The following is a 16,675-nucleotide window of genomic DNA, read 5'->3' as shown; positions in this document are numbered from 1 at the left end:
CTTCTCCTCAGTGTTACTTCCATATATTTTGCAGTTGTGTACAAGCGTTGGCTAAAATTCTAGAATATTTTATATTAATATTTCTAAACGTGAAAGACAATTACTTATGTTAAATTTGTTAGTTTTGTTAAGCTTTTGCAGAAATCGTGGACTGGATTTTATATTCTCAAATCGGTGCACTGATCACCCCTACCCCCACGTTACTCATCACCTTGCTAATGAAACATTAAGGGATGTCAGATCAGCAACCTGCCATTGCACCTGATTCCAATAATATTTAAGGTATGAAACTGCCGTTCACTCATGATTCTAAAATTACTAACCTTGCACTCACATAATATGGATGGATGAAGTATAAACTGAAATGTACACTTTTCTTTAAAACAAAATGGAGTCCAGATCAGGTCAGCATTCTTTTTTTTGTGTCAATCGAAATTTATCTCTAATTTCTCTTGAGCTAATCTTCACCCAAAGCTGAGAGTTGGTGAGCAGGTTGTTGCTGACCAAGTGCTGCTGGACAGCATTGTTGATCACACCGTTTGCAAGCTTACTGATAATTGACAGCAGACTGAAGGCATGATAATTGGCCAAACTGCAGAGGATTTAACGAAAGTGTGCAAAATTATGACAGGTTTGGATACGATAGACAAGAAAGATCTCTGCCGTTAGCTCATGATACAAGGAGACGTGTAATCCTTCCCTTTGTTCTGTTTCTCTCCTGGGATTTTTTCACCAGGACACAAGTGGACAGAAGCATCCAGGTTTATAAATCAAAAATGGAGAAAAAGACACAGATACCAATAAAGTGCGCAATAATCCATTATGACAGATTACACTTTAATTTTTTTTTGGCTACTGAGAAAGTGACAGCTGGACTTCCTCTGTTCTATACTTCAATAGATCTCAGAGGCATCTTCAGAAAGCAATTTTCAAAAAGGGTTTAGATACGTGCTTGAAAAGCTAACATTTTCTGGGGAATGGGGAGAGAGGAAGGAAGTGAGATCAGTCAACCTGGTTGATTGGTCTCTTTCTGTCCTGTAGGATTCAATAATTTGAAGGTTAAGATGAGCACCTACAATTGTTTATAAAGGCATTAAAATCCTACATAATTGTACTCTGATGCAATCCCTGCAGTCCTTAATTTCAAGATTAAGGGCTTTACCATCATAAACATCAAAAAAGTATACAAATTCCAAGCCACGAAAAGTGAGAGCAGCCTGCAAATAACTCGAAATGAGCACCCATATTGTTTGTTTCTTATTGATTTGAAAGTGTTTCTTTATTCTGTTTATAATCACAGGGTTAGATAGTGTGGATAGGGAGAGCCTTTTTCCTAGAATGGTGACGGCGAGCACGAGGGGGCATAGTTTTAAATTGAGGGGTGGAAGATATAGGACAGATGTCAGAGGTAGTTTCTTTACTCAGAGAGTAGTAAGGGAATGGAACGCTTTGCCTGCAACGGTAGTAGATTCGCCAACTTTAAGTACACTTAAGTCATCATTGGACAAGCATATGGACGTGCATGGCATAGTGTAGGTTAGATGGGCTTCAGATCGGTAATGACAGGTCAGCACATCATCGAGGGCCGAAGGGCCTATACTGTGCTGTCATGTTCTATGTTTGCAGAACAACATAAGTGCTAATTTTATTGAAATAGTAATGTGTGACTTCATGATATATCAATGGATTTAATATCTGTCAAAATTCATTGTTGCAGGTATTACATAATGGTTTAGGTAGCACAGATTATTAATTAAAGCTTAATATTGGTAAAAACGCCATTTAAAATTTGTACAATTTATTCAGTGATGCCAAGATGCCATTGAATTTTTTTAACTTTAAGCCTATAAAACACATTTCTAATAAAAATGATCATAATTTAAAACTCATCTGATTAGTGTGAAAATGGGATGTAAATCTTTGCTTTGTAAAAGCAACACAAGCTGGGATGCAGTAACTCTGAATTTAGCACCATGAGAATCATTCAGAGCAAGATTTTGAGGGACAATGGTGAATGATGCCTAAAAGTACCCAATCTGGCCAAGAAGCCAGATTGGCACCATTCTTAGCTCAGACCATTTGCTAGGAGGGTACGGCAAGGTTTCCAACAGCCACAAAATAGGCATTCAATGAGGTCTGTTGCCTTATTTTCTGGAGATAAAGAAGTTGGACGAGAATTTTTCAGTTGATCACCAGAGGACATTTTTATGATCTGGAGACAGGCACACGGCAGGCAGACCCTGGGATGCCAGAGGTCCAGGCAGATCTAGAGATCCTTCTCCCTATCCCTGAGTAGATGAAATAAAAGTCTACACTACAAAGATGCTCCCATAATCCCCACATGGATGGTCTGGATACTCTTCCTATATTTTCAACTTCTAACAAAGTTGTAGAGAAGGCACTTTGAAGGTATATTGCAATACCCTCTCAATTACTTACCCTTCACTGCTGCCTGCTGCTCCTCACCAGCTGGTAAACCTCAGATTTGTCCATGAGCTTCAAAAGCCTTCAATGGATTTCCATGTAAGTTAAAGTGGTGGTCTGATTGAAATGTCAAAGTGTAACTGTTCCACTCCAAGGGAAGCTTCAGGTTTCAGACTCCTGTTTCCCACTCCTGAACCAAAAATTCCATCTTAAGTAACAACTGTGTGCTAGAGTGGTCTCTATAAATCGGTATGTACTCCATGGAAATTTAATATTACATGTCACGTTCGCTTGCCCGAGTAAAGCATATTTCCAACTGATTTAATCAAATTTCCTTTCAAAATGAATCACTAAGTATCCTGAAAGTTCCAAGTGCAAATTATTGTATTTCCAATGTTCAACAAGAATAATTACTTATTTGTTATGGGGTTTTTATCCTACTGAAATCCTTCGTTGGTTTCTATGATTTCACGCCATTACATTTTAGACTGCGTCTATGTTGTCAAGTAACATGCAAGTGATAAATTATTGTCATCCCTGTAAAGTTTCTTTCATCAAGTAATAAATACTTCACCATAAATCTACCATGCAAGTTGTTTCAAAGAATTTCAAAGTGGTTTTATAAAGTATGAAGCCATCTTTTCTCACTAGTAGAAGCCAGTAGCTGTGGTTCAGTCTGAAGTTACTCAAAGACAAAATATGAGGACGATCACTGAATGCTTGTAGAATTGGATATTGGCAAAAGTTTTAAGTAAAAATGAAAAGGGAAAAAAAGCACAATTTGTATTTATGGGTTGAATTTTACCAAAAACCAGCTGGATGTCAATTTCGGGGAGTTTCATAAACGTTTTTCTCTGTAAGTTCTTCATCTCTAGGATCATTCTTGCAAACCTTCTCTGGATCCTTCCAGTGTCGGCACATCCTTCTTTAGATATGGAGCCGAAAACTGCTCATAATATTCCAAACGTGGTCTGACAAGAGCCTTCTACAGCCTCAGCTGTACATTTCTAATTTTGTATTCTAGTTCTCTTAAAGTGAATCCTAACATTGCATTAACTTTCCTAACTGCCACTGAACTTGCATATTAATCTTAAGAGAACTAAGTTCCTTTGTACTTCAGATTTCCAAAACCTTTTCCTGTTCAAAAAAAAGGTCTACACCTCTACTCTTCCCACCAAAGTGCAAAATTTCATTCTTCCCTACATTGTAACCCATCTGCTACTCCATTGCCACTCTCCTAGCCTGCCCAAGCTGTTCTGGAGCCTCCCTGCTTCCTCAACACTACCTGTTCCTCTATCAATCATTGTGTCATGTGCAACATTAGCAACAATGCCCTTAGTACCTCTGTACAGGTCGTTAATGTATACTGTGAATAGTGGTGACTCAACGCAGACCCCTGCCAATCTCCACTAGTCACTGGATAACCCTTTATCTCCACTCTCCGTCTTCTGTCAGCCAATCCTCTATCAATGCCAGTATCTTGTTCCTACCACCATGGGCTCTTAGTTTATCTAGCTGCCTCCTTTGTAGCACTTTATCAAAGCCTTCTGGAAACCAAAAAGTGGAAAACAAAACATGAAACATTTGTCAAAGTTTTGGTTGTGATTCCGTAGAAGATGGAAAATAGAACAGTAAAGGCCTGAATTTTCATTTCAACTAAGGCGAGCAGAGTTGGAAGATTCCTGATTCTGTAAACTGGGTTTGTGAGGGCAGATATTCTAACTTTAAGTTTGTTGGTGGAACATGTGGGTATTAATGGAGATTGCACCCAGAAACTGTGCAGAGAGCATCAAAAGTAAAGAGGCATAGTCAGGTATAGATAGTTGGGATCGCGTGAATCCCCAGAGGAGTACAAGGGCAGTAGGAGTATACTTAACAGGAAAATCATAAGTGCAAAATGGGGGCATGAGATAGCTTTGGCAAAGAGAGTTCCAAAGAATGTAAAGTGATTCTATTAGTACATCAAGGGCAAAAGAGTAATGAGGGAGAGAATAGGACCTCTTAAAGGTCAACGAGGCTGTCTATGTGTTGAACCACAGTAGAAGGGTGAGATACTAAACAAGTGTTTTGCATCAGTATTTCCTGCAGAGAAGGACCTGGAAGAAAAGCAACTTGGCAAAATCTTGAAAAGAGTTCACGTTGCAGAAGAGGAGGTGTTGGAGGTCTTAAAACGTACAGAAGTGGATACATCACGAGGAGCTGATCAGATGTTTCAGAACTTTGTGGGAAGCTAGGGAAAAGATTGTTGGGCCCCTTGCTGAAATTTTGTATCATCAACAGCCATGGATGAGGTGCTGGAAGACTGGGCATTGCCTAATGTGGTACCATCGTTTAAGAAAGGCTGTAAGGAAAAACCAGGGAACTTTAGACTTTACATCAGTGGTGGTTAAATTGTTGGAGGGGATTCTGAGGTACAGGATTTACATGCATTTGGAAGGCAAGGTCTGATTAGGAATGGTCACAATGACCTTGCGCATGTGAAATCATGTCTCGCTCTCTTGATCGAATCTTTTTGCAGAGGTGACAAAGAAGATTGATGAATGCAGAGTGGTAAACATTGTCTAAATGGGCTTCAGCAAGACATTCAACAAAATTTTGCATGGTAGACTCACTAGTAAAGTTAGATTATATGCGATCCAGGGGGACCTAGCAAGTTAGATACAAAATTGACTTGAAGGTAGAAGACAGAGGGTGGTGGCCCATCGATGCTGGCTGATGCGCTGTGATCTCCAGCACTTGTTGCTTTTAGTGGTGATGGAGCGTTGCTTTTCGGACAGGACGCCTGTGACCAGCACTGTGTCACAAGGATCGGTGCTGGGTTCACCGCTTTTCATCATTCATGTAAATGATTTGAATGTGAATATAGGAGGCAATTTTGGTAAGTTTGCAGATGACATCAAAATAGAGTGTGTACTGGACAGTGAAGACGATTATCATAGAGTACAATGGGACCTTGATTGGGTGGGTCAAAGTACTGAAAAATGGCAGATGGAATTTAATTTAGATAAATGTGAGGTGTTGCATTGTTGTAAAGCATACCAGGGCAGGACTTAGCAGTTAATGGTAGAGCCCTGGGGAGTGTTGCCGGACAAATAAACCAAGACGTGCAGGTGTGTACTTATTTGAGAGTGGAGTCGCAGGTAGACCGGGTGGTGAAGAAGTTGGTTGGTACACTTGCCTTCATTTAGCAGAACATTGAGCATAGGAGTGGGAAGTCATGTTGTGGCTGTGCAGGACATTGGTAAGGCCACTTCTAGAATACTGCATTCAATTCTGGTCACCCTACTATTAGAAGGATGTCGTTAGCCTTGAGTGGGTGCAGAAAAGATTTACAAGGATGTTTCTGGGCCTGGAGGGTTTGAGTAATAGGAAGAGGTTGAGTAGGCTGGGGCGTTTCCCCCGAAGCATCAGAAACTGATGGGTGACCTTATAGAGATTTATAAAAACAATGAGGGGCATGAATGGGGTGAATAGCTGTGGACTTTTTCCCAGGATAGGGGAGTCCAAAACTAAAGTGCATAGGTTTAAGGTAAGTGGGGAAAGATTTCAAAAGGACCTGAGGGATAAACCTTTTTATGCAGGGGTTGTGCATGAATGGAACGAACTGCCAGAGGAAATGGTGGTAGCTGGCACAATTACAACATTTAGAAAGCTTCTGGATGGGTATATGAATAGGAAGTGTTTAGAAGAGTACGGGCCAAGTGCTGGCAAATTGGACCAAGTCACATTGGGATGTCTCGTCAATGCAGATGTATTGAACTGAAGAGTCTGTTTCTGTCTGTATGTTGTTCCATGCCATGTTGTTGACAATGTCATCCAGCAACACTTGACACCTAATTTGCTCATAAGTGTTCAATTAGTGTTCTGCCAAAATCCTGTGACTCTAGACGTTATTAGACCATGGTACAAATATGAACAAAGGAGAACTTTAAAGGTGAACTTGAGAGTGACTGAGTATGACATAAAGGCAACATTTGAACAAACTTGGCATCAAGAGGTTGTGACAAAACTGAAGTCAATGGACATTGAGGAAGGATCTCTCTCCATTGCAGGAGTTTATCAATGCCCAAACATTTTCAGCTACTTCATGAATGACCTTTCCATCATAAAGTTTATTGATTGCAGTGTCCAGTATAAGACTCAATTCTTTAAATACAATCAGTCCATGCCTATGTTATCAAGATTTGGACAACATCCATGTTGATAAGTAAAATTGATACCATACAATTATATATAGTGATCACCTCAAAGACGAGGGAACATTTCAAGTTCTGCTTTGCATTCAACAGCACTCCCCATTGTCTGGAAGAGAATACCTTCAACACCAGTCACACCAAAATAATTTGTTTGATTGCATCCATTCTACTATCGTAAACATTATTTCCCCAAACTCAACTACTCCTCCATTAGCAAACTTTGGCATCTACAATATGCACAGCAACAGAATAACAAATCTTCTTCCATAGAATCTCTCAAATCTAAGTCTTCTATCATCTCAAAGGATGAGGGCAACAGATAAAGAGGATTATCACCACCTCCAAACTCCCATCCAGGTCAAACACACAATTACGACTTAGAACTATATCGATAACTCATTCAATGTTGGTTGGTCAAGATAATGGAAGTCCTTACCTAGCCCTGTGAGTGTACTTACGGCATGTAGTCTCTAGCAGTTCATGAAGGTGGCTCACCGGCAATCATCTTCTAATGGGAAATCAGGGATGGCATCAAATGTCAATATTACCAGAATATTCACATAGTATATATTTTATTAGAAAAAGCAAAGAAACCACATGGAAGTTGAGATTGTCCATTTTTTTTTCCATGTGCAGCATTTACTTCCAGCAGATAATAGACAATTGTGAGTTGAATGTTGAGCCTCACACTATTGGCAGTAATCGATTCAACCATTATAAAAGTCATTTAATTTTAATTATATTAATTCTAAAACAAATTTTAAGTCTTGTCTGAAGTAAAAAGGACAATCCTGTCATCAAACATATTTTTGTTGTTTTCTGTTTCAGAAGACATTCCCTTCAGACTCTGTGACAAGGTGTGTCCCTTCATAGAATCCAAATAATTATTCCTTTTTATTGAGAGGTAATGGGAACTGCAGATGCTGGAGAATCCAAGACAACAAAATGTGAGGCTGGATGAACACAGCAGGCCAAGCAGCATCTCAGGAGCACAAAAGCTGACGTTTTGGGCCTAGACCCTTCATCAGAGAGCACTGGGTCTAGGCCCGAAATGTCAGCTTTTGTGCTCCTGAGATGCTGCTTGGCCTGCTGTGTTCATCCAGCCTCACATTTTGTTGTCTTCCTTTTTATTGACATTGCTTTGCTGAATTTTCACTTGCTGCATAGTGTCCATGGAAAGCTAATTCAACAAAGCAGAGAGCAGGATGTCACACTATCATGCACTGCCACAGAATAGTTTGTCCTCAGCAAATTCCACATATTTCTGAGTTTCAATGTTACCATTGGAAATAAGCTGATTTTCTGTGTCTACTTACCAGTTTTCATTATGGTCTGATGTACCAAAGCTGAGCTGTGGAAAAGCAAGGAAATGAAAGAACAGAGGAAAGGAATGCAGTGTTAAAAAGTCTAACAAATACAACATGCAATGAAATTTAGTAACTCCTGGATGTAGCTGTTTACTTGTATCTCACAGACAAGTGGCTGACACATTAAATTTACTGCTCAAGATTTGCCCTCATGTAATGAATCTTCAATAAGTTTGCAAATAATGGTTCAATTTACATTCCTTGGAATAAAAGATTAAGATGTTATAACCTATAAAAAGTGCAGTTCAAATGACTAAGAAAATAGCAGTTCCATAAATCTCATGATTTAGTTGAGCTGAAAACCAACGATAATCTACTGATTAGTGTAACTGCCTTATATCTCACTTAGCTACATCTATTATAAGTAGAGAAAAAAATACCAGATTATGTTATAATATTGGAATAAAACAAATACTTCAAAAATAATTACCTCAGTGTTTCTTTACTTAAGTACTATCACAGATGTTAAAGTGCACAGCAGCAAGGGCAGTTATCTAATTTATCACATTGACTATAAAAACAGAAAACATTATGAAACACAGAAACATGTAAACTAGGAGCAAGAATAGACTATTTGTCCCTTTGAGCCAGTTATGCCATTCAGTTGAATCATGGCTGATCGTCCAACTCAGTAGCCTGTTCCCAAGTGAGAGTGGAGATAGGTTTGGGAATGGAAAGAATAGAGACAGCGAAACAACTGGACAAGAAGCAAGATACTTCCAAATATGGATAAGAGAAAGAAGGCTGAAATGAAAACATGCTAAGCTGAGAAAGGAGAATGAAAGTAGCTCTTTAGTAAGGGAACCATGCCTAACTCAAACTTAAGGGCTGAAGTGTTCATGTTTGACCCAGATAATCCCTCAAATTGATGAGGAAGAGCTAGCTTCTTTATTGCATTTGAAATGCTTGTACAGCAAATAAAGTGGCCAGCCTAGCAATGGACACTATTATTGCAGAACAGGCTGACAGGGATAGCTCATGAAGTTTATACTATTTTACCTGAGGAAATCGTTACTGAATAGTAGTCAAAAAATCTATTTTTACTGCATACCAGTTAGTGCAGAGGCATGTAGGCAAAAGTTCAAGGCCATCAAGAAATAACCTGACCAGACATACCTGGCATTTTAATGGCGTAAGCTGTTAGTTCTAGACCAGTGTGTATAGGCATTTAAAACTGAGGCCGCATATAAAAAGCTTTGTGATGCAATTCTTCTTAAGAAGTTCTAAAACCCAATGCCTTTTCCAATCCAGATGCACATAGAGGGGGGCATGGGTAAAAGGGTACTGATGGGCAGCAATTTTGGCTCACGTCCATTAGACAACACACAGACTCGTAAATGTGGGCAAGCTATGGGTCTGGAAATTGTCACAGACTAGAGAAGAGCAAGGATGAACTGATTAAACCTGAGACAAACCAAAGAGGAAAACAAAATTAGGCTGAGAGACCATTACTGTCTCTGACTATAAAAGAGAGAGATCCAGATGGGAGACAGGCAAGAAACTGGCCCCAAGTGTTTCTATTGTGGAAAACTGGTGGATGTGGGGGAAATTTGTTGGTTCCAATGTTTCCCAAAAAAAATTAATGGTTTAATTTGACGTCTAAGAGGCAACAGAAAGGTGAAATGGCAGCGGTAGGTGTACAAATCTTGTCATACTTACAGGATAGCCGATTGTTCAGCATGGGGTCACTGATATGCCTATGGTACGGGACCTCAGTAATCAAGTATTCTGTCAAAGTAGGTATTGCCAGGACACTGTGATGCTGTTCGATCCTCTTTGAACATCGGCTCATAGTCATAATGGTAGTAATCTGAGCCTGCACAAAGCTAGTCTTTTGTTCCAACTGGCTGAGATATCATATCATTAATGATCTTCTACTGCAGAAATTGTGTAGCATCTGCCTGTGCTGAAACATTCTACATTGTCTATCAAAAGCCAAAGTGCAGTTGGATTCATGTGTCTTTATGGGTTTTTCAACACTGCCATGCTAGAAATAATAGGCTCCAAGTTGTGTAGGGTACTGAAATCAGATTCGTTCATGTTGCTCAATTGTGACAATAATCTCTGTTAAACTATTAATATTAACTATTAGTAACAAACAGATGCCTCCATCAGGAGACTGCTAAAATCCCTCCATGCTAACATACTGGTAAAAAAGAAAGGAAATTGAGAACAACAATGAAGAAAGCTCAAGCTGACTCTTACAGGTGAATAACTATGTTTAATTCCCACTGCTAGATAAAGAATTTAAGGTTCAAGCCCGAAAAAGAAATAGCAGTGGAGGATTTTTAGCTGTCCATGTGATGTTGCTGGTACTCAACAACATTTTGCTTGGTTGAAGGAAGAGAATGGTCAGCTTTGAAGTGTTGGTTTAGAGCCTGTGACTGGTTTGTTGCAACAGGGAGATCAGGGATATCAGTTGCAGACACCGTCTCTGCAACTTCTTTCTTGCGACTTCTTTCTTGCTTCCAATTTCTATAAATTTAACATTGAAATGGCTCCGAAATTGGGAGTCTTGCAATTTTGCCAGTACCCGTCCGAATATTCTCCCACTAAGTTTGTTGGACTCAGCTAATGTTAATATTGAGAGCTGTGCCAAGAAGGACCAGGAACTTTGGGGGTAGGTGGCAGCAGCGGGACTGCTCCTAAAGCTGAAAAACTGGCTCAGTTATGAACTTGCTAGCTTAAAGTCCTGGCAAACACCTTAAATTTTCTTCTAACTGAATTTGGGCACATGAGAGATGGTGCTGCAGTAACAGTGTCACTCACCTAGTAATCTAGAAAATAAGATCAATGTTCTTTGGGCTTGACAGCTGGTGGAATTTAAATTCAACTAATTAACCCATGGCTTTAAAAACCAGTCTCAGTAATGGTAGAATTAAAACCATTGTTGTCATAAATATCCATTTGTGTCAAAACCCATCTGGCTCGCTAATGAAATCTGCCGTCTTCATCCAGTCTGGTCAATATGAGACTCCAGGCTTGTAGCAATGTGGCTAACTCTAAATTTCCTTCTGAAATGGGAAACTAAGCCACACTCAGTTCAAGAGCAATTAGGAATGGGCACACATGTTGTTCTTACCCGTGACATTGACATGTCAAGAAGGTATAAATTAAAGAAAAACATGTAGTTGCAATAGGAAATGGCTGATGAGATCTAAATAAAACACCCAGTGTTATGTAGAAAGAAATGGTATGACTGACGAGTGACAACTGTACAGCCTTCAGAACTCCTTACCAAAGTAGGACGGTCCAAGAAGTCAGCAAAGGTATATAAATATTTAGGATAAATAAGTTATTAACATAGTTTTGGAACATTTCAGGCAGTGGGTCTATTTTTACTCTAAAAGCATATTCACATATCTAAGAGCTGCAAGGTTTTCCTCAAATGAACTGTAACGACAGACGCAGAAGACTTCAATTATCCTGTAATGCACACATTCCTGTTAAGCCCTCACTCCTGTGGGAATGCTATATGAGAAGTGATAAGAATTCACAAATAGCTGTCACATTAGACAGTCATCAAGCATGCCTTCTGGGGCTGCCACTACAGCTGCCCCAGGAGCAATGTCTTGATTTTCCTGGAGAAGCTGGCAAAGGTAGAGCTAATTCTTGGTTGCTATACGTCAAAGGTTGGAGGGGGTAACACTTCCACTTAATGGCAGGGATCCAGCTATCAGATTGTCAAGAATACCAAATGACCCGCAAGCTAAAAAACTGGATGATAATCATGGCAGGGAGACAACCGCAGTTGGAAATTTTGTTCCAAACCTATGAAACTGGATTAAGAAATTCCCAGCTATCTTAACTGCATATAATCAGGGGGGTGACAGGGGAAGTTCTCCCTAAATGGTTATGTTTTAAAAATCTTACAAATATTTTAAAAGCTGGAGATCTTTAATGTCTGTATTTTTAAAAATATCTACAAGTCAACTGACATATATATGTATGTATTTAAACATTTGATTGGAATTGTTAAAAGGCATTTTGTATTGATTAAGTCCTTTGCATATAGGCACAAAAGCATTAACGAGGTATACCAATTCATGCTGTAACTGGAAAGCAATTTGTTGAAGAATATTAGCTATACTTGAAATAGGGCCATTTAAGTGAATGACATTATCCACAATGAAGGATTAATGATTGTCAAGTTATCACTTTCTGTTTTGCCCTCTTTCAAAAGGAAGGATTTGCATTTCTTCTGAAGTGGTAGATTTGATTAAGTTTGAAAAGATTGAATGATAACAATGAGAGTGCAGCTATGCTAACTTTTTTGCATAAACAGCAATTGATATTGGTTGCACATCAGTGTACCAAGCAACACTTTGAACACACTTTTTTGAGGTCATGTAGAGTCTTCAAATTGGTATCTTTATCTGCTTGCCAATAAAGTCTACAAAAATAGATCTCTGGCTTCATGTGTCCAATTTCATTTGCCAAGATTGGATTTTGGAATGACATAGGCAAGGTTGTTGCAAGGTTAGGCATCGAATTCCCAAATTAGAACATAGAACATTACAGCACAGTACAGGCCCTTCGGCCCTCGATGTTGTGCCGACCTGTCATACCGATCTCAAGCCCATCTAACCTACACCATTCCATGTACGTCCATATGCTTGTCCAAATTCATTGGCTTAATCTAAAATTCACACACTCAGAATCACAGAGATTATTAGAAATTCCCTGCTCAAGTAAGCTTTTAAAGATAAATTAGTATTTCCTTGAGAATGGTTTGATTTGTGTTTATTTTTTGTTGAACAATGTTGTAATTTACGCTGTATATTAAATGCTTACCATATTCTTTGCTCTTTCCCTCTTCCCGTTCCTTATCATTCTTGGTTGGTACTGCTACTTAAATAGTATCATTGAAATAAGGAAGGGAATTATTTTAGGGGTTCAGGCAATGCTGCTTATTTCAAATGAGGGAGTCCAGTTAATAAAAGATTAAAAAATGAACAACAACATCTGCAGCTTTCTGTTTGTATATACTACCACCTCAGGATCCCTACGTATAAAAGCTGTCACATCTGGGTATGCCAGGGAAAACCATGATTTGCTGATTTCCCTTCACAAGGACAACTGCCAGGATTGTATCATTAGTTACATGATAACGTGCATAAAGTGAATATTACAATAACATGAAGCTTTCACGTGAGCAGATCTGCCACACATGATACTTTTATAATGTCAAATGCTAAGTCTGCAAGAAGCAACACTTGTGACATTTTCCATGTGCAAAATATGCATCAGCTGACCAATGTGTTTCATGGGCAGCAGCAGGCTGTCCTTTGATGTAACACACAGTAGACAGGACAATTTTAAAGTTGGTGGCATGGTGGTAATGCCACGAGACTAAACAATTCACACCTTGAGGGAACAAAGTTCAAATTTTATTATGGCAGATGGTAAAATCTGATTTCAGTAAAAATCTAGAGCAAAAGGTTAGCCTAATGGTGGCTATGTAACCACTGTTGGTTGTTGTAAAAGCCTGTCTGCTTCACTGATGTCTTTTAGGGAAGAAGTCTGTCATCCTTATCTGTTCAGTCTACATCTAACTCCAGACTCACATCAATGTTGTTGACTCTGAACTATGTCTGGGCTATTAGGTAATAAGTAAATGATTTATTACTATGACATGAATGGGTGCATTGTTTCTTTTTCAAATCAAGGCTTTCTTACTTTGTCTATGTGAATGGTAAGGGTTTATGCTCATCCTAAGTCCGAACAGCTACGATTCAGATACCGTCATGATGCCTTCCCTGTGAAACTGCATCTTCATTACTTAGTTTTCTTGTTTTATTAGAAGGGGCTTTTCTCCACATTCATTGTTGCCAACCTCACCAAGAAACCCATTGAAAACAAACCTGTCCCGCTATGTATATCCTTCAACTATGGCATGAGGTCAGGGAACCTGTGCTAAGGATGCAGGTTGGGCAATCTAGAACTGAGTTGAAGAGAAATTTCTTCGCCCTGGGTGTAAGCCAGAGAATTTTCTGCCAGTGAAAGCCAAAAAATTTAATATTTTCAAAAAGGAGATTAGTGGGAGCAGGGTATTGATTGAATGGTAAGTCATGATCATACTGAATGGCAGAGTAGTCTTGAAGGGCCAAATTTCTTACTCCTACTTCCACTTTTCACTGTTTCTATGTTTACTCATTCCTTAGGTGTCAGTGACAAGTTCATACGTCTTGGACACAACGCAAGAGTATGTACATCAACATAAATTGTACATGGAAATTGAAATTGCAAGATGAATTAAATGAGTTAGAAACAAATAATCTTAATAAAAACAATGAAAAGAAAAGCCATGCATTTGAACACAAGAATAATGGCTGCAAATTCAAAATGGAGGGTTCGACTGAATAGACATAAAACAGCACAGTGCAGTATAGGCCCTTCAGCCCACGATGTTGTGCCAACCTATTATCTTTCTCTAAGATCAATCTACCCTGCATACCCATCATTTTACTATCATCCATGTGCCTATCCAAGAGTCACTTAAGTGTCCCTAATGTATCTGACTCTACTAACACCGCTGCAGTGCATTCCATGCACTCACCACTCTCTGAGTAAAGAATCTACATCTGATATGTCCCCTATACCTTCCTCCAATCACCTTAAAATTATTCCCCTCGTGATAGTCATTTCCACCCTAGAAAAAAGTCTCTAGCTATCCACTCTATCTATGCCTTTCATCATTTTATACACCTCTAACAAATCAACTCTCATTCTCCTTCGCTCCAGTGAGAAAAGCCAGAGCTCCTTCAACCTTTCCTCACAAGACCTGCTCTCCTTTCCAGGCAGCATCCTGGTAAATCTCCTCTGCACCCTCTCTAAAGCTTTCTCATCCTTCCTATAATGAGGCAAACAGAACTGAACACAATATTCCAAGCGTGGTCTAACCAGGGTTTTGTAGAGCTGCAGCATAACCTCGTGTATCTCAAAATCAATTCACCTGCTAATGAAAGCCAAAACACCATACACTTTCTTAACAACCCTTTCAACTTGGGTGGCAACTTTGAGGGATCTATAGACATGGACCCCAAGATCCCTCTATTCCTCTGCTCTGGTGAAAATCCTGCCATTAACTCTGTATTCTGTATTCAAATTCGGCCTTCCAAAATGAGTCACTTCACACTTTTCGGGGTTGAGTTCCTTTTGCCACTTCTTTGCCCAGCTCTGCATCCTGTCAATATCCCATTGCAACTTGCAACAGCCCTCCACACTATCCACAACTCCACCAACCTCATGTCATTGGCAAACTTACTAACCCACCCTTCTACTTCCTTATCCAAGTAAGTTACAAAGATCACAAAGAGCAGAGGTCTCAGAGCAGATCCCTGTGAAACACCACTGGTCACCGAGGTCCAGGCTGAATACTTGACAGCCAATTTTATATCCAGACAGCCAAATTTCCCTGAATCCCATGCCCCCTTACTTTCTGAATGAGCCTACCATGGGGAAGCTGATCAAATACCTTGCTAAAATCCATATACACCACATTCACTGCTCTACCTTCGTCAATGTATTTTGTCACATCCTTAAAGAATTCAGTAAGGCTTTTGAGACATGACCTGCCCCTCACAAAGCCATGCTAACTATTTCTAATCAAACTATGCTTTGCCAAATAATCATAAATACTGTATCTCCGAATCGTCTCCAATACATTGCCCACCATAGAGTTAAGGCTGACTGGTCTGTAATTCCCAGAGTTATCCCTATTTCCTCTCTTGAACAAGGGAATAATATTTGCCACCCTCCAATCATCTGGTACTACTCCAGTGGACAGTGAAGAGGCAAAGATCATTGCCAAAGGGGCAGCAATGTCTTCCCTCGCTTCCTGTAGTAGCCTTGGGTATATCCTGTCTGGCCCAGGGAACTTATCTATCTTCATGTTTTTAAAATTTCTGGCACATCCTCTTTCCTAACATCAATCTATGTCTAGCTAGAAGATAAGAGAAAGTAGCTGTTGAAATTATACACTTTCCACTGTTGTTTTATGTTCTACTGCAAAATTTACAAAAGATTTAAAGTGTACGTGCTTAGATCATGCTAGTATGAGTAATTGAGATCATATGCTTAAAGTCATGACGCTTACCCATTTTTAATTTTACTATTCCGTAATATGAAAAGCTACACTTGAATTCTCAAAACATGTAGAATTGCCAATCCCGTTGAATACAACTACATTAACTAGCAAGTAACTAATCTAGTAAATAAATGTTTGATCCCAGAATCAATCTCTTGAGTATTCCAGTGATTGAACAGTTTGAGAGAGAGACTTGGGGACCGCTTTGCAGAACACCTACACTCGGTTCGCAATAAACAACTGCACCTCCCAGTCGCGAACCATTTCAACTCTCCCTCCCATTCCTTAGACGACATGTCCATCATGGGCCTCCTGCAGTGTCACAACGATGCCAGCCGAAGGTTGCAGGAACAGCAACTCATATTCCGCCTGGGAATCCTGCAGCCCAATGGTATCAATGTGGACTTCACAAGCTTCAAAATCTCCCCTTCCCCTACTGCATCCCAAAACCAGCCCAGCTCATCCCCACCTCCCTAACCTGTTCTTCCTCTCAGCTATCCCCTCCTCTCATCTCAAGCCACTCCTCCATTTCCTACCTACTAACCTCATCCTGCCCCCTTGACCTGACTGTCCTCCCCGTACTGACTTATCACCGCCCT

Source organism: Stegostoma tigrinum, chromosome 5, assembly GCF_030684315.1.
Source record: "Stegostoma tigrinum isolate sSteTig4 chromosome 5, sSteTig4.hap1, whole genome shotgun sequence".
Taxonomy (NCBI): domain Eukaryota; kingdom Metazoa; phylum Chordata; class Chondrichthyes; order Orectolobiformes; family Stegostomatidae; genus Stegostoma; species Stegostoma tigrinum.
This window is presented reverse-complemented; position numbering follows the sequence as displayed.